Below are 18,105 nucleotides of genomic sequence, written 5' to 3' on the forward strand. Positions count from 1 at the left end.
CACTGCAAGGAGTTGTCCAGAGAGCACCAGGTTTTATTATAGGCGACCCCCCTTTAAATCCAGAGCAGACAGAGATCCGTGGTGGATGGAAGCTGCGCTTTCCCATCAGCCTTTATCTGCTCTTACCCTGGCCCCTGAGGCAATGCCACAAAACATAGCTTGCTCTCCTGTGGTTTAGACCAGGGCTCAGCAGGCTGCAGTCTGTGAGCCAAATCTGACCTGCCTTCATTTTTTTGTGAATAAAGTTTTATTGGAACACAGTTAGGCTTATTTACATATTATTATGGATGCTTTCACATTGCAATGATAGATGAGTGTCTGTGACAGAGACTGTGCAGCCCAAGAAAGCTAAAATATTTATTCTCCAGCCCTTTCCAGAAAAAAATGTGCTTCCCTGTGCCTGTGTAAAGCATTGCTTGGCACATAAGAGGCATTAAAAATGCATGTTGAGTGAAGAAGGAGATTGACAGAAAGGGCAGAGCTGAAAGTAAGGAGAACTAGAAGCAAATATCAGGCCCATCGCCTTCCTACTGGGCGACTCAGGACAAGACACTTACCTTTTCTGTCTCTGTTATCTCCGCAAATGAGGATAATCATTGCATGCCCGCCCTCACAATGCTGTGGGGAAGATTGATGAGATAACGTGTTGAAATGCTTGGCCCAGTGTCTGGCACAAAGCACTTACCATCACTGTCAGGGCCGTCTTGCCCTGGTCCATTAGGGCTGCTCTAACAAAATGGCACAGACGAGGGGGCTTATCGATAGCAGCAATGTAGTGCTTACAGTTCCGGAGGACGGGAGGTCCGAGATCAAGGTGTCGGCAGGGCCGCCTTTAGGAGGGTCCTCATCCTGGCTCCTGGTGGGTGCCTTTTTGCTGTGTTCTCACGTGGTGGAAGGAGCTAGGGGGTCTCTCTGGCCTCTTTTATAGGAATACTAATACCGTTCATGAGGGCTCAGCACTTACGACCTGATTACTTACTAATTCCCCTTGGGTGAATTTGGGTGGGGGGGCACAACTTGCTACTCAGACCATAGCAATCACCCTCATCACTGTAACTGTCATCATCACGACTTCCATCCTTACCATCATCATCATCCCCCCATCCCTCCACTGCCATCTTCTGCATCACCACCACCACTACAAGAGAAAGACCCAGGGCTGAGAGCCTCTCAGAGCCCCTCAAGGGCAGGGGAACTCAGTCTCAGAGCAGAGGTGCAAGCCTAGGCCAGTGGTTGGATCATTTCCAGTCTGACCATTCTGAGAATGCTGTCCCCCCATGCCATGCTCTTGTGTGACCTCAGGGCTCAGAGGTGCCTTGTTATTGGTGCTCAATGTCTTGAGCACCAGCTTCATTGGAATTCTGCCCTTTCCCCAGCTTTGTCTTGGCTGCATTCCAGGTAAATGACGTGGAGCCCATCCTGCCACATGTCACCTCTGCCGCCTACTCAGATAATTAGAATCAACACATTCATTTCCCTAGCAGCATTCTCATCTTTCCCCTGAAAAGTTTTCAGATGGAAAAAGAAAGGCAAAAACAAGCTACATCTGTCCTTGTTGAGGCAATTTGAAGCTGTCCGTAGCCGACACGCACCCAGCTGGGCAGCAGAGCTGAGTATCTGTTTGCTTGTGGTGGAAGATGGCATAGTCCACGCGGTTATTAAAGTTTGGCACCAGTTTAGAGACAGAGTGTCCTGGTGGAGAGAGGCTTATAAACAAATCCTCAGGGGGAATCCTGCAGGCTCCTGCCTTTGCGAGCTAATTGCTTGGTGAGTGGGGAGAAAAAACGAGGACTGATGTCACGTCTCAGCAAACAAAAGGAAAGAAACTCAGAAAATAAGATGTTTTTCACTCCTTCCTGAGAGCCTGGCAAAACCTTGCCAAGGTGGCAACCAGGTAGCTATTAGATCCCTGTATGCCAGGGATCAGCAAATATTTTCTGTAAAAGGCCAGAAGTAAATATTTTAGTCTTTGCAGGCTGTACTCTCTCTGTCACAACTACTCAACTCTGCCATTGTAGCACAAAAGCAGCCAGAGATGATACGTGAATGAGTGAGAGCGTGTGTTCCAATAAAACTTTATTTACAAAAACAGACGGGGGCGCTGGATTTGATTCAGAGGCCGTGTCTTGCCAACTCCTGCTCTCAGCTCCATTAGGAGGAAAAGTGAAATCTGGGGCAGACAGCAAAGCTAGATTGATATTCTGGCTCTAGCCTTCCCAGGCCATCCTGGGCAAGCCACCTGTCTTCTCTGAGTCTCAGTTTCCTCATCTGTGCAATGGGTTAGCTGCCTGAGTGTGCTCTCCTTTGTCTCTGCCACAGTTACAGGTTCAACGATGTCCATCTTTTTGTAGCTCACTTGAAAGTCTAGTGCTGTGAGTTTCCCAAGGATGACCCTGCTATTATCCATTTCTGCCAGTGCCTCCCACCCCCAGCTGCTTTCCCTGGCTCAGGCTGCCTTATTCTCATCACAGAGGCACCCCCTCAGCTGGAAAACCCCAAGTACACAAACCAAGATTCTGTGTACACACTTGTGTTGTTAGTTTATTTTGGTTTAACATGGGGCCATCATTAAAGACTGTGTCTTCAAGTCAAGGCCATCATTAAAGACGTTGACTTCATTTTGCGTTTCAAATATAATAATTACATTTGCATTTTAACTGGTATGATGTTCAAACGGGATCTTCAGGACAATTCCGACTTTTTTTGTGATGAAATTAATAGTGAAGATTTGTTTAACCAGACATGAGGGAAGATCTCTCTTCATAGCAGAATTGCAAACAAAACCTTGATGTATGATTGTTTTTTTTTCTGTTGTGGAAGTTGATTTTATATGGGTTATATATAGCTTGTATTTCCTTGTTGTTGCTATTATTGTTATTTATGTAACAGCCTCTCATTTATGCTAGGTCTAAGCAAGTTTTATGCCTTATGTCACTTAGTTCCCCCAAATTCCCTGCAACCTACTGCCTTGCTTTTCAAAGTATGATTCACTGAGCTGCAGCCTTGACTGCCGAAATACAGAATCTCAGGCCCCACCCAACACCTTTGGGTCCCTACCTGCATTTTAACAAGGCGACTTGTATGGGCATGGGGAGCGCTGATGTAGACACTTCATCATGACTGTATCAGAGATGAGGAGACAGTTGGCCAAGGGAGGTTAGCCAGAGACAGGATTTCCTCCCATCCAGACCCTAAGCACACAGCCTACTACCTGATTTAGTTTATGGTTCCTGCCTCTGTATTAGTGATTTGATTATATTGCTTCCATATCTTTTCCCAGCTGCACTATCTACTTTCTGTTCTTAGGCATCACTTTCTTCTTGGAACTTGCAGTGTGGGGCCCAAAAGTTAACCACACACCCAGTAGGTATTCAGGTATCAACTGCCTGTTGAGTGATTCCATGAGGCATTTGCATATGCAAAACAGATGGCCTGTTTTACCAAAAGGGAGTGGTGGCTGTCAGGAGCTACCAGTAGGGTTTACTGGGCACACCTTTGAGTCTTGAGAATAGAGAATAAGAATACCTCTTAGGATGTTAGCACCACAGGAACCTCACACACAGAAGCACTGAACCCAAGAGCTCTTAGAAACTTGGGGTTTCTCCACTCTTCTCCCCGGCACTGATGGTCTCAGCAGACAGGACAGGCAAAGCATAGGGATTTCCCCAGCTATGTAGATTATTTTGTATCTCACTATAACATGTATGAATCCCCTAGAGTGATATTGTCCAATGTGGTGGCTACAGTTGGAAATTCAGCCACTCCCTTGTACTGGCCACATATCAAGTGCTCAGTAGCCACCTGATGGACAGCATCTCTAGCAGCCATAATTGTTTTGGGTATAATCCAAATTCTTCCCCTTTGTTCCCATCTTAGTCCTAATTCCCTCCGAAGATTTCTCTCTTGGGTAGAGTCAGCCAGGCCACAAGCCACTTCATTTCCAATCCCTTTTTTACACACATACGGCTTTTCTCGTCCACAGGGAGGGCGACTTGTTTTTAGAGCAATCTAGCATAGTACATGCTCAGCGGAGCCTCTTTCGGGCTCTTAGCTCCTTAAGGTTACATCTGTTTGTGCCTTGTGTCACCCTAGTCTTAGGATGGAAAGGACACAAGTATTGTCAGGCACTCTCTCTGTTTCATCCCTTTTTCTGCAAAGTGCCACTGACCTGCACTTTTTGAAAAATAAATTTGCTAGCTAAACTCTTTTAAGTCAGAGGATTAATTTTCATACCTTTTCTAATACAACAGTCCTTCCTAATTATCAATAGGGCTGCTTAACATTTAGACCCATGGCATCTTAGCATTTGGAATGATGGTGTTCCTAGAACTGTGATGTATAAGATCTTAGTATCTCTAAACCAGAAAAATCTTAGCATCTTGAATCTGTGACCCATATGTTAAACTCTTAGTAGGTTGAACCAAACAGATTTGCCCTTTGCATAGTTCAAAAATGGTTGAACATAGCTGATTTCATGTGGCTCAACCCAATAGAAGTATGGAAGATTGAAATCCATACATTCTTAGCCTTGTTAGCTCCTAATGCTACAGAATTTTAGAACCTTAGGATTTTAGAACAGAGACAGTAAACTTTTTTTTGCTAAGGGCCAGAGAGTAAATATTTTCAGCGTTGTGGGCCACAGAGTCTCTTGGGTCTCACCCTCTGAGCTCTGGAAGCAGCCATAGACAATGCATAAATGGATGAGTATGGTGTCTTCCAATAAAACTTTATTTATAAAGATATGCATTGGCCATAGTTTGCTGCCCCTGTTTTGGAAAATAAAAGCTGAAAGGATTCCATCAAGCACTAGATTTGCAGAGGAAACTCACACACCTACTTCCAGGGGTTCTGAAAAGCCCCATTCAAACATGGAGCCATTTTAATAACAGTTTTGCCTGATTCAGACTACTGTATCTCCCTGGGCAGCATCTGGCCTCCAGAGAGGGAATGAGGGGGAGAAAAAGCCTCGGTGGGCTGTTGCTAATGTGTTCCCTGGCACTGGGAGAGAGCCGCAGAGCCACGTCCTCAAACTGAGGAAAATCAGCGAGAGGGCATTGGAATCAGTGCCTGGCTTCCGGAGTGCTGATGGGCCCCCATGAGCCAGGCCCCTCTGAGAAGCAGGAGATGGTCCTGAGTGCCTGGGAAGGCAGGACGGGTCGACCTGGCAAAAGCTGGGGTGGATTGATGAGGCTACTTGTCCAAGAGGCACACGCAAAAGGGCCATAACCTTGAGATGCGGAGGGGAGAGAGCGCATGCCACTTGGCGGTTGTTTTTCTTTCCCATTGAATCAATAAATGAATAAACGGACTGTGAGTGGCCAAGTGGCTGATATAATTTTAGATTCCATCAAAAGGACGATCGCTAAAGTATATGGAGGGAGCTTCCGCATCTCTGTGTCCCCTGCTGGGAGGCCAGCTCCTTAATGTTACAGTCAGAGAGGCTTTCCATGTACCACCTAATGAAATCTATACTTTAAACCTTATGACCCAGGTAAAGTTTTTATCCCCATTTACACACTTTAAAAAAGAGGCTTAGAAGGGGCAGAGTGACTTGCCCAAGATTAGATAGCTAGGAAAGATTGACACCAGGTGTGTAATTGGTCTCTTGGACTCTGAAAGCTACACTCTCAATCACGATGCTGGCGTTTCTCAAGCATCACGTGCACATGGATCACCTGCGGATGCTGACATGTGAGTCAGTAGACCTGGGACAGGTCCCGAGAGTCTGCATTTCTAACCAGCAACCAGGTGATGTGGGTGCTGCTGGCCCAGGGATCTCACTTGGTGTAACTGGCACTGTATATTTCTCCTTATTCCAGAACCCCTGGAGTCGTGGAAACAGGAGGTTTGTATCATTAAGATGAGGTCACGCAGCCAGAAAGTGGTTCACTCAGGACTCCAATTCACATCTCTCTGACTTAGAGTCTGTTTTCTCTAAAATAATGTCTGCCACCTACTTTTCTGCCTTTAGCTCGGCTCTCAGCTGGGGCCTATTTGCCCCTCTAAAACTCTCTGGCATTAACTGGAGACTCTCGATGGGCACAACTTCAGAGCACGGGTGGTGGCAAATGTCCTGAAGTGCATGGGACTGCCGCCTCCCACACCCCAACAAAGAATTATCTGGCCCCAAATGTTGGTGCTGCTGAAGTTGGGGAATCCAGCTTTTTAGCTCAGGTTCTTTGGTCCAAAACATAAAAATTCACCCAGATCCCCTTTCTGGAGGCCACATAGTGCCCTTGAATTAGAGGAGTAAGAATGCGAATCCATCCCATTAAAAAATTGAGTGAATAAATGAAAGTGAGAACTACCAAGAAAGACATTTTCTCATCCATAGAAGGAACTTTCCACTGCTCTGAAATGAGGCCAGGGTGTTCATGTCTCTGTAACAACCTCTCAGGCCAGCAGATGGAAACCAATCAAGTTTAGAAATCATTGTCTTAATCTCCGGTCATTACCACGCCTGGCTGCATGCTGTTTATCGGTGTCTTTTGCTGTTTATGTCGCCAGCACTGTTTTCTCTGACAATAACTCCCACTTCTGCCCGTTTCCCAGCCAGACGGCATTGACTCTGGTGCAAGCGTGGGGAAGGCGGGGATCTGACATTGATTACCAGTACCAATAGCTCCAGTCCATGTCCTCCCTGGTCAGTTCTTGGGGGGAACATATCTAATAATACAAGACTATCGATGAGGCTTGATTTACCTGGGAGGGAGTGTTTCTCTCTGTGTATTCGAGTTCATTCGTGATGGTTCTTCGGCTTGATGGGAATGCCGGCTGGGGGTTAGCCACTACGAAGGGATCCAGTGTGCCTGAACAGAGAGGTGGGTCTCCAGAGAGCAAAGAAGCGGTGAGATAAATAAGGATCTCACATGCATCCAGCTCTTCACAGCTTACAAAGCAATTGCACATGACTTGAGCCTCACAATATTCTGTATTGAAGATAAGGAGGCTATCGGTGCCTATGGTAGAATTAGGGGCACAGACTCTAGGATATGTCCTTGATGCCTGGGGCATTGAGGAAGATGGGGGTCCATTTCCAGGCCTCGAGTCAGATGCAGTTCTCAGGCTTCCCCCTCTAGCTCTCTCCCTGGCTGTGCCTACCTGGTACAGCTGTTGGAATACAGTGATTTCGGTCACTGCTGGCCTGGATAACTTTATTCAAGGGGCCATCTTCCAACTCTTGCCTGCAATTCCCAGCCCAGTCCCTCCTGGGCTATCCTGGACACAGGGATGTTGAAAAGGATAAGGCCGAATTTGACCCAGTAGGGTCGGCACCTTGGCAGGAATGCTGTTATCTGATTCTCAGCCGTGTTTGCATGACTTGTGACCTGGTGGTGATGAGGGAGTGGGACAGAGTCTAAGCATGTTTTGGTGGAGAGGAGACATGCAGGGTTTGGGGCATTAAAATAGTGTGGCCACTGAGGTGCAGAGTTGCATGCCCTGAGTGTCTAAACAAGGAGTATAATTGGGCCAGGGGAGATGGGGCAGGGTAGGGAAGCATCAAGGCAGAGGACACCCCGTCAAGCCACCACACTTCATAAGTTGTCACCCAGTAGTTCTGAGAACAGGGAAAATGGCTGATGTTTACCGAGCACCTGCGACATCTTTATGCCATGTGTCAAACACCTTCCACCCATGAATCCTCATCTAGTCCCACTGTCCAGTGATGCTGTCTTCATTCCCACTTTACAGAAAAGAAAACCAAGAGTCAGGGAGATAGGTGACAGGACTTGCCTGGGGCCAGACTGTAAGTGATAGAGCTGGGTTAGAAGCCCGTATCTGTGGGAACTGAAGACCCATGGTGATAAGACTGGCTGTATATTGCCCATGTCATGAATTTAGAGCTGGGAGAATTTAAAGCTGAAATATTTATGTAGTGACTTCAATATTCAAGATACTGTACTAGGCATTTGTGATACAAATCTTGTAGCAGGAAATTAGAAATTGGAAAATAACTGCCATCTGATGGGATATGTACCTACCCCCAGTGGCTTGTACAAATGCTAGAGACACAGAGACGAAAGGAGCTAATTCTATTCTCGGCATCCAGAGAGGGCATCATGGGGGAAGTGACTGGAATGGGTGTTGAAGGATGAGTAGGAGTTCACTTGTCAGAGGGAAGAGCATTCCACATTGGGGAATGGTAGGTGCCAAGGCACCGAGGCACAAAAGAACATGGCATGTTTGGGAGCTGGTGAAGACCATGGGAATTTCTGATGTGTGGGGAGCAAAGCATGGGCGGTGGAAGGAAAAGAACCTCAAGAGGTGGGTTGGGAGATAGTGAAGAGCAACATAGGCTTAATCATATAGTTTGGACTGTGGGAAATAAGGAGAGACTGGAGACTTAGCAGGAAAGGGCATGATTACATTAAAGAGATTCTTGGCTGATTCATGGCATACAGAGTGAGGGGAGCTGGATCAGGGGGAGTAACAGCAGTTTAAGTCCACAAGACCCTTAGGAGATGGTGATCAAGGCTAAATTGAGGATGGTGAATAGAGAGCAGGAGAATGATATGGGAGAAAGCCCGCTGTGATGAGATACTTGAGGCCCAGGGAAGGGACCAGGGGTATGAAATGAATCATTCTCACGCTACCTCCTTCGGATGTAATACCCAGTGGCCACTGGAGAAGTTTCAAAGCCCAGTTTCCCTATTTCTGCAGTCACATGGGCTAGTGGGCTGCGAAGAAATATGAGCTTCATTTCCATTTAAATTGAAATAAGACATGTCAAAGGTGGCTTGATAATTACTGCCTGGAACAATGGCCCTCTGATGTGGGAAGTGTAGTGTCAGTATATGCGGACCAGATAATTTTTGCATTTGAGACTTAATTATGTTGATATAATTATTCCTCTGTCAGGAAAATTGGGTGGCACAGATATGTCATATTTGCATTTGAGCAGAAAAATGAAATGTGCCTTTCCTTTTTTTCAGGAAGCAGGTGGGTGGGCGACTGGGAAGTTGGGAGTGGGGCGGTGTTTGCTGCTCACTGCGGGTTGGGATGTCTGTCTGCAGCTGGTGGATTTGTGGAGGCCCTGCAGGTGTCAACTTTGGGAGGGCTGGACTCCAGGGACCGTCCTGCTTCAGCCTGTTCTGAAAAATCTACATCTGAAGTCAGGTGGTGGTTTTAGTTCTGGAAAGCTCTAAGCTCTGGGTAGCTGGAGCCATATGGAACTTGGACAATGGGGCTTTTTAAAATTCTTGTTTTATTTGCAAATCTGGTGACTTAAAGACTTATGGACAGCAGAGTTGCACACTGATGCCTTGAAGTCTGATCACCTTCTGCTGGCATCCTCACCCCACTGGCCGGAGAGACCCTCAGCCATATGGATTCCTGTCTGTGCATGAGGGGCTCGTTCCTGCCCAAACAGTCTTTGCCCTCCACCACTCCCTGCCTTCAGGGGGAACTCAGAACCCCCATGAATCAAGTACAAAGCCTCCTCCTTACCATTGGAACCCCAGTCCACGGCATCATTATTGCTCAAGTAGCTGGAGTCAGTGTTTAGGCAAAAGGGCTTGCTTCTTCAAAGGGTGTGAAATAGAGAATGGAGAACGGAATGCACTTTCTAGCATCAGAGGACCTGGATAGGAAGGGGCCGGGTTCTCATTCTGCCCCTGCTACCTGGTGGCTCAGCAACCTTGGCCCAGGGGCTTCCTGCTCTGAGCCTCAGTTTTGGCCCCTAGGGTCTGGTGTGTTTGTCCAGGGGCATAAGTGGGGTGTGCAAGCATAGCAGACACACAGCATAGACTTTCTGCAAGCAGAGCATTCTCATCTAGATTTTGAACAGCCCAAGTTGCCTAAAATGTTAACTTTCCGGAATGCTGTAAAGGCCTTCTGGCAGTAGCTGGGGCATTTTAAAACAGGAAAATGAAAACGGAAGACAAAGAAGCAAGCAGGTGTCTGGAGCCCTAAGCTCTTCCTTGAGAGGATGGAGAATCCTGGCTGGGCAAGCTGCAAGGGTTGGGGGCTGGGGATTCCAGGGTCCCCAGCTTGTCTGCATGGCTAACTCCATCCTGCCTTTCATATAAAACCATTTTATCTGAGTGTGTGTCAAAGAGCTACAGCTATGCAAACGTGCAAAATGAACACAGGGTAGATACACACCAATATAGTGATGAAGAGGGCTTCTCCCAAGTAACAGACTGAACAGTTTTTAATGTTTTCTTTTTGATACTTTTCTTGATCTTCTAATAGAGCCAGAAAAGAAAAGTAATAGTGTGGAATAGAAAAAAAAATCACACAATGTTATATTAGTGTGCCGGGGCTGCCGTAGCAAAGTACCACAGACTGGGTGACTTGGAAAAACAGAAATGTGTTGTCTTACTCTTCTGGAGACCAGACGTCCGAAATCAAGGTGTTGGCAGGGCCTGCTCCTCTGAAGGTGATAGAGAAAGAGCTGTTCTGTGCACCTCTGCTAGCTTCTGGTGGTTTGCTGGCAGTCCTTGGCTTGTAGATGCATCGTTCCAAATCCCTTGTCTACACATGGTGCTTTCCTTCTGTGCATGTCTGTCTGTCTCCAAATTTCCCTCTTCTTAAAAGAACACCAGTCATTTGGAGTAGGGAGCACTCTAATGAACTCATTTTAATTTGATTACCTCTGTAAAGCCCTTACCTCCAAATACAGTTACATTCGAACATACTGGGGGTTAGGATTTCAAAATATTTTGTGTGTGGGGAGGTGCACAATTCCACCTATAAACAGATGTGTTCCTAGAAATGGGAAGAAGCTCAGTGTGGCTATAGGGTTTTCCTCATGGGTGGTGGAGTCAATGAAATGGGCCTGCATGTGTAGACGTTCAGCGTTGCTGTGGTCGCCAGCCTCTGGGATGGTTCCTAATGATGCCCACCTCTGAGAGTCACACCCTTGTGTAATATCTCACCACCCATATTGCATCTGAATTGGTCTGCATGACCAAAAGGTTGTTGACAGTAATGACATGTCCCTTGCGAGCTTAGGTTTTAAAAGGCTTTTGGTGTTTGCTTTGCTCTCTCTTGGGTCATTCGCTCTGGGAAGGCCAGCTACCGTGTCACGAGGACACTCAGGCATGTCAGTGACGGCCCCTGTGGCGGGGAGCTGAGGCCTCCAACCAGTAGCCATGTCAGTGAACTTCTGGGAAAGGACTCTTCAGCTTTGGTAAGCCTTCTGACAGCCATAGTCCTGTATTGGTCCCATTGCTGCTTAAAGTAACACAATTTGTTCTCTTCTAATTTTGGAGGTCAGAAGTTCAAAGTGAGTCTTAAGGGGTTACAATCAAGGTGCAAGCAAGGGCTGGTTCCTTCTGGAGTACCCAGAGGGCACCCCCTTCCATGCCTCGTCCAGGTGCTCCAGGCAGCCGGCATTTCTCGGCTCCTGGCTGCACTCCCATCTCTGGTTCCATCATTGTATTACTGCTTTCTTCCCACTGACCCACTTGCCTCCCTCCTATAAGGACCCTTATGATTACACTTAGGACCCACCCAGATAACCCAGGATCATCTCTCCATATCAAGATCCGTAATGTAATCATGCCTGCACACTCCCTTTTGCCATATAAGCTAACCTGTTCACATGTTTTGGGTATTAAGAAGAATAATGGGGGCCATCACTCATCCTACCAAAGACCCAGAGCCAGAGCCACTTAGAGAAGCCACTCCTGAGTTCCTGATTCACAGAAAACCATGTGAGGTAATGAATGGTATTTGATATTTCAAAATACCACCTATTGAGGCAACTTGTTATGTAGAATAAATAACTACAGACTAGGGTTTGTAATCTGGCATTTGATTCTGTAACACTTGAAAATCATAACTCCAGATTTTTTATAACCTTTTCCTTGAAATATATATATATATATATAAAGGTGTGCAAATCTTGTAAGTGTGCAGGTTGGTGAATTTTTGCCAACCAGAAACACCCTTGTCTGTCTTTCATATTGAAGTCTGGGTTGAACCTGGATGCTTATGCGTTCTGGACCAGTAATTCTCCTGTTTGCTCGCAAATCAGTTCCTGCCTGTTCTCTGCTCTACTCCAAATTGCAGGAAATTATTTTCTAGTTTCCTTGATTCTGGTAGGTTCAGCCAGTGAAAGACGGTGGTGGACAGTTAAAAGACAGGAGGAGAAGAGAAGCTGGGGTATTTCTTCCTCTCTTGCACGGCCTTGGGGGGCAACCCTGGCAGCAGCTGAGCCTCTATAATTCCAGATCTGTTAAGGACTCCCCTCCTCCACGAAGCCACCTTCCACTGGACTGCCCTGTTTCTGTCTTGCCTCCCATTGGATGGCCCACTTCTTGGTTTTTCCCACCAGCCCTCGGTTGGCAGTGCCCTCGTGCTATTGCTAATCTCTCTTGGCTTCTCATCTTTTCCATCACCTAGATAACCAATTCCCTGTGTTAAATTCCTTTGGTTGAATGACCTAGAGTGATTTTTGTCTACCTGACTGATATAGGCTCCTTCAAGGCATTGTATTAAATCCTTCCAGCTTCAACAAAAAAGCTCAGGTTCATAGGCTTCATTTTGTGAAAGATGAGGCTGTTCTTACTATGCAATACCTGCAGACTTTGTATTTTCAGAGTCTTTACTTAAGAAGCAGAAAATGGGAACATTTATTATGTATCAAGTATGTGCCACTGTGTTAGGTATACTAGATGCATATACTTTTACATTATTTCATTTGTTCCTTGCAAAAACCTTTTGTCAGGGAATAATACTGTCATTTTAACAGATGAGGAACTGAAAGTTAGAAAGGATTAATAACTCTTCAGAATTCCCATAGGTGCGTCAGGGTTCATCTTGTTCTAAAGCCGGTGCTTCTCCCACTGTACCATGTTGTGAGTAATTTGCATCTTCCCCCTCCCCAGACACCAGGGTCTCGCCCTAAGTGTGGTGGGCTTCAGCTCCTCTCAGTTCCACAGAGTATTCATGAATTTTCAAGAAGAAATAACCACTCCCCCCTCCCACCAGCCAACCAACCAGTATCAGTGTCTTTGAGGATTCAGGGGTCATTTCCAGGAAGATTGAGATCATTTAAAATGTGGCAGAGTTGAGAGTTCCGGCTGATGCTGGCAAATGGAGCACAGGACAACCCTGGGATAAAGTGCTTAGCTTGGTGGTTCAGAGAATGGACTCTGGTCCCAGATTGCCTGCAGTGATCAATTAGACATGCCTGCCATGGGTGAAGGAAAGGATAGGAGGAATCATCAGGTATATTCTGACCCTTTGGGAAGTAGGCAGGCCTGAGCTTGAATCTGTGTGTCATGTTCTAGCTGTGTGACTTTGGGATTTTCAATGAGTCTCTCTGTGCCTATTACCACACCATAGAAATAGAATCAAACAATTTGCTGGATGATAATGAAGGAAGGATTGTATATAGTAATGACTACCTCTCCCCAGTACCTTTTCCTGCTGGAGTTTGGGCTTGTTTTCAATCTTAAATAAGAGAATCTCATGCATAATTTGGGGTTTTCTAGTGGGTGCCCCCAACTCTTCTCCTTCACAGAATGAGATGAAAACTCCCTGCTAACGGTCCCTCCATTGCTAGTATGGCCTTGGACATCTGGACAGCTTTTATTTTCCTCTGCAGCCTCATTTTTCCCAGACAAGCAACCCTTGGACAATTTGAATGAAACAATGACATTTCCTCCTCATTCTCCTTTCTGGGATCACTTCTCCCACCCCTGAAGGCACAGGCAGTCTTAGGATGAAACAGGAGCAATTAGAAGCGGATGGGGAAAGAAGTGCGGGCTGGGACCAGGAGACCTGGGTCCGACTCTAGATCATCATGTCTTCATTGTATGGCCCTGAGCAGTGACTTAAGTGTTCTGAAGTTCGGCCTCCTCATCTGTAAAATGGGGATAACGAGGCTGCCATGAGAGGCACTGAGCAGTTGGATGAGCCCATTATTCCTCGTAGCATGGGAAGAAATAAAGTTCTGTATTTTTTAACTTTCTGATCATAAAAGTAATTCATATTCTTCACAGAATATCTGGAGAAGTATAAAAAGGAAAATAAAGACTGCCTGGTATCTCACCACACAGATAATAACTCCACCGCTACTTTGTTATAATATCCTCAAGTGACTTTTTATGTGTTTTTATCACATTTGGCTCTCAAGGTTCTTATAAAGATTATGGGAGATAAAGTATTTCAAACATTTAGCAGAGTGCCTGCCCATGTGATAAATAGAAGTAAATATATTCATTTATTAATTCAACAAATATTTAATAAGCACGTGCTAGGTGTCAGACTGGGAATGTTTGTGTATATCTATATATACCCATATGCACGCACATTCATACATATGTATGCATATTTAGAATGGCATACATATGTGAGTGTAATTTTTTTTGCACAAGGCTCTGTGACATGAAGTTTCTGTCTGTCTTCAGTGCATCAGAAGAAAATAACAAGGTGAATTTTCATCAAGTTTGGGGGGTGTTTTGAGATAGTCTGATCTATAATATAAACTGTGTGAAATTGACTTTGGGAGGTCTTGCAGGATAATTTGAAAGAATAGAGAGGCGACCTCCAACGCCACAGAAACTGACACGTGCAGTCCTGTGCATTCGCAGGTAGAAGAGGGTGCTCTGAAGATTGAGATGCCCTGGGCAGAGAAAACAAACAACAGTTTTAAGTATTAGTCTCTAATTGAGCATCATAAGAGGAGAGGACTTTAATTGCAGCCACTAATTACCACTGCTCCCCACACAGGCACCTCTAGGTGGCATGCTCCAGGGGGAGTCACTTGGGAGTTTAACAAGGGTTAATGATTCTCTTCAGCGATGCTGGGGAGACCAGCAAGTAGACAGGCTGCTTATGATTGTATTTATCTCCATGTGCGTGGTGTACATTTGTGTATGCATTAGTGTGATCCCCTTGCCATGCTTCATTCACCACTTAGAGTCATGCAATAACACCATTTATTCAATCCCAAAACATAGATTGAACGCCCTCTTCTTCTAGACACTGGCTACACAGATAGATTAGGTCCCTGTAAGAATGTACATTCCATGGAAGGTAGGACCTTACCTATCTATGTCGCCTGTGCCTAAGTCAGTGCTGGCATCTAGTAGGTACTCAATAAATGTTTATTGAAGGAATGGATGAATGAATGGTATGTGAATTTTTATATAATGAATATATCATATATATATTAGTATGTTGTGTATCTATTATGTATATACCACTAGATTGTAGCTACAGATTAGTATGGGCATATGGTTTATTTATTAGTGGGTATCTGCTATATATATCTACTATCTAAATAAATTCATATTCTAATTATCCCTCCAACCTCGTGCTCCAAATCTTCAAAGAGGTAATAGCAGGGAAGATCAAGCTCATACTTGGCCTCAGAACACAGCCCTGCTTGCACACAACAGTCCTGGCCCAGACCCGAGCATCGCTAGTCAGACGTCACAGGAAGTGGAGGAAGGCCCAACTGCCAGGCCTGAGAGGGGTGCCCGCCTCTGCCCCCTCCTCTTAGTCCACCCCCTCCCTGTCTCTCAGGTGCTCTGGCCGGGCCTTGTTTTGTTGTCCCTGGGAGACTGCTTGGGGCACTGTATCCATGTCGCCTAACGACTTGGTCTCTGCAATCAGCACACTCTATTCAGTTTTTGACTAGAAGCAGGAAAGGTTTGCTGATTACTGATTACACAGACTAAATTTCCCAAGTCTGTTTCATTGGGGGTTCCCGCTGAGCCTGGTGCGAATCAGGGAGATGGAAGATGGGATGCAGGGGGAAAGGGGGAAGGGGGCAGAATAGAGGGTGGAAAGGAGTGGAAGCTCTCTTGAACCCCATTCTTGGTCCGCACACCCTTACCTATCCATGATTTTCTTGCTTTTAACCCCCCTCGCCCTGTCTAGGTATCTTATCCCCGATTCCGCCCTGCTTTCCACCCACGTCTTTCCTCTGCAGGATACTCGGGAGCTGAAGTCCTGCATCCCAAGCTCCTTATTCGCTGCATGACCTTGGCAAACCTCAGTGGTGCGGGGACACCCACCCAATTGCTCCTCAGCATCCTCCCAGAATTAAATGATAACAGTGCCACCCACCATGGGCCAAGCCTTTCATCTCTGCCAAGCACATTTGGTTCTTGCAACAGCCCTGTGAAGGGGGCTGCTACTGTCCCCACTTTACCCATGGGGATCGGAGAGGTTGAATTGCTTGCTGATGGCCACACAGCCAGTGAGTGGTAGAGCTGGGATTCAAACCCATGCATCCTGGCTCCAGAGATTACTTTCACTTTCATGATATTATGGACTTGACCCCCCTCAGACCCGCATTCTCTCTGCCCACCTGCTTAGTTCCAGTCCAGAGTACCCTCAAACACACTGCCTGTCCCTGTCCTCTGCCCACTAGAAGGCTTCCTGGGTTTGAGACTTTCAGCCTTGTCGCTCTCTCTACCTGATATTGACACAGCAAAGCACACTGGGAGGGGACACCTGTGCTCTTCCTCATCTCTCAGCTCATGTGGCATAAAAAGCCATCACCCAAGAACCTAAGACCGGAGGCCCATCTCAGCTTTGTGGTCTCCTGGGCTGTGTGACCACAGGTGCGTCATTTTGCAGCTCGGGCCCTAGTTCCATCTCTAAAATGAACATTCACACGTGCCTAAAATGGCCCAATGTGAACTTCAGGCAGCACCTCTGGGTCTTACAAGGCAAGGACACAGGTGCCTTGTCTCCTGGGAGAAGGGATGCCATTGTCCTGGCCTCTAGGAAGGAGCTGGGCTTGAGCAAACACTCCTGTAAGCTGCCGGGATTTTGCCCCCAGCCATTTTTCTAGGTGTCTTATGAGCTGACATGCTGGCATGCTGGGGCAAACACCCCCTTGCTGTCCCACAGTGTGTGTTATTTCCTCTGACAGTCCACTGGCCTCCTGCCTGGGGGCCCCTGCCTCAGATCATCTCATTTGTCTGCACCAAGGTGGGGGTCTCACAACTGGCAGCTCCAGTCAACTGCAATGCACGACCAGCCCCTTCTCACCCTGTCCCCTACCTCTCTCCACACCACCCCTTCTCTCATCCGCTCGGCTTGGCCTTTGGGCTTCTCAGTCTTTGCCTGCCATCTCCCTCCCTCTCTTATTCTCTCTCTCTTTCTCAAATTGGAAAAGAACTCACATTCAGTTGAAAGGCACAGACTTAATACTATGAACAGACAAGCTGATCTGCAAAGGATGGCTGAGTGTGTCCCTGGAGCACCAAGGGGAGCACCTGGTCCTCACTGACTTCTGCTGGGGTGTGCACACATAGCCCCAGAAAGACCACTGGGCTGGGAGCGGGCAGATCAAGGTGCAGATCCAGGCTCTGCTGTGTACTGGCCTGACTGACTTCGCTGGCCTCGGTTTCCTCATCAACAAACTCAAGAGAAATGATCCCAGGCTCAGAAAGTGGCTGGAACTGTTCGGTTAAATGGGGAGCTGGTCAGTTAAATGGGGAGCTGGGAATTACAGTTAGAGCTGATCCTGAATCCCTACATTTTCACCCTTCCACACTCATCAGTCGGCATATATGTGTTCCTTAAAACAACAGTCAAAAAATAAACTTCACGAAAATTAGAACAGCTTCAAAGAAAAATCCTATCCGTAACTCCCCTTCACCCTCATCCATAAATATCCTCATCTCCAAGTGCGTTTCCAAGTGGATGCATGTTATTTGCATATAGATGCGGGCATGGTATTTCTCTGTTCTATTCCATTGGCTTAACATTATTTCACAGAAGCATTCCACGCTGCCACGATCCTTATTTCTAATGTTAATGTCTGTCTAATAGCACCAAAGTGACACCCTGTGATTTCCCTAAGCATTCCAGCTGCTGGGTGATGAGGCTGCCTTCAGCTCCTCCAATGTGATCCTCGGGGACAGCCCTTACCCTGCCTTTTGTTTTATTTCCCGTAGGATTAATTCCCAGAAGGTGGGATTCTGGGTTTAACCCAGGGTTTCCCAGCCTGGGCACTACTGACATCAAGGCGGGGTAGTTGCTTGTGACGGGGGCGGGGTGGCGGTGCGTCCTGCGTGCTGTAGGCTGTTGCAGCCTCCCTGGCCTCCATCCACAAAATGCCAGTGAACACCCCCGCCAAAGCTTCATAACCAAACATATCTCTAGACATTGCCCATGTCCCCTGGGGCC

General features: G+C 46.6%; 1 protein-coding gene across 8 annotated transcripts in view; it reads left to right on the forward strand.

Moving 5' to 3' along the window:
- The window catches only part of MYO18B (myosin XVIIIB), a 234,028-nt gene that overhangs the window by 180,798 nt on the left and 35,125 nt on the right, over window positions 1–18,105 (forward strand). The gene's annotated exons all lie outside the window — the stretch shown is intronic.

Source organism: Manis javanica, chromosome 15, assembly GCF_040802235.1.
Source record: "Manis javanica isolate MJ-LG chromosome 15, MJ_LKY, whole genome shotgun sequence".
In the NCBI taxonomy this organism is placed as follows: domain Eukaryota; kingdom Metazoa; phylum Chordata; class Mammalia; order Pholidota; family Manidae; genus Manis; species Manis javanica.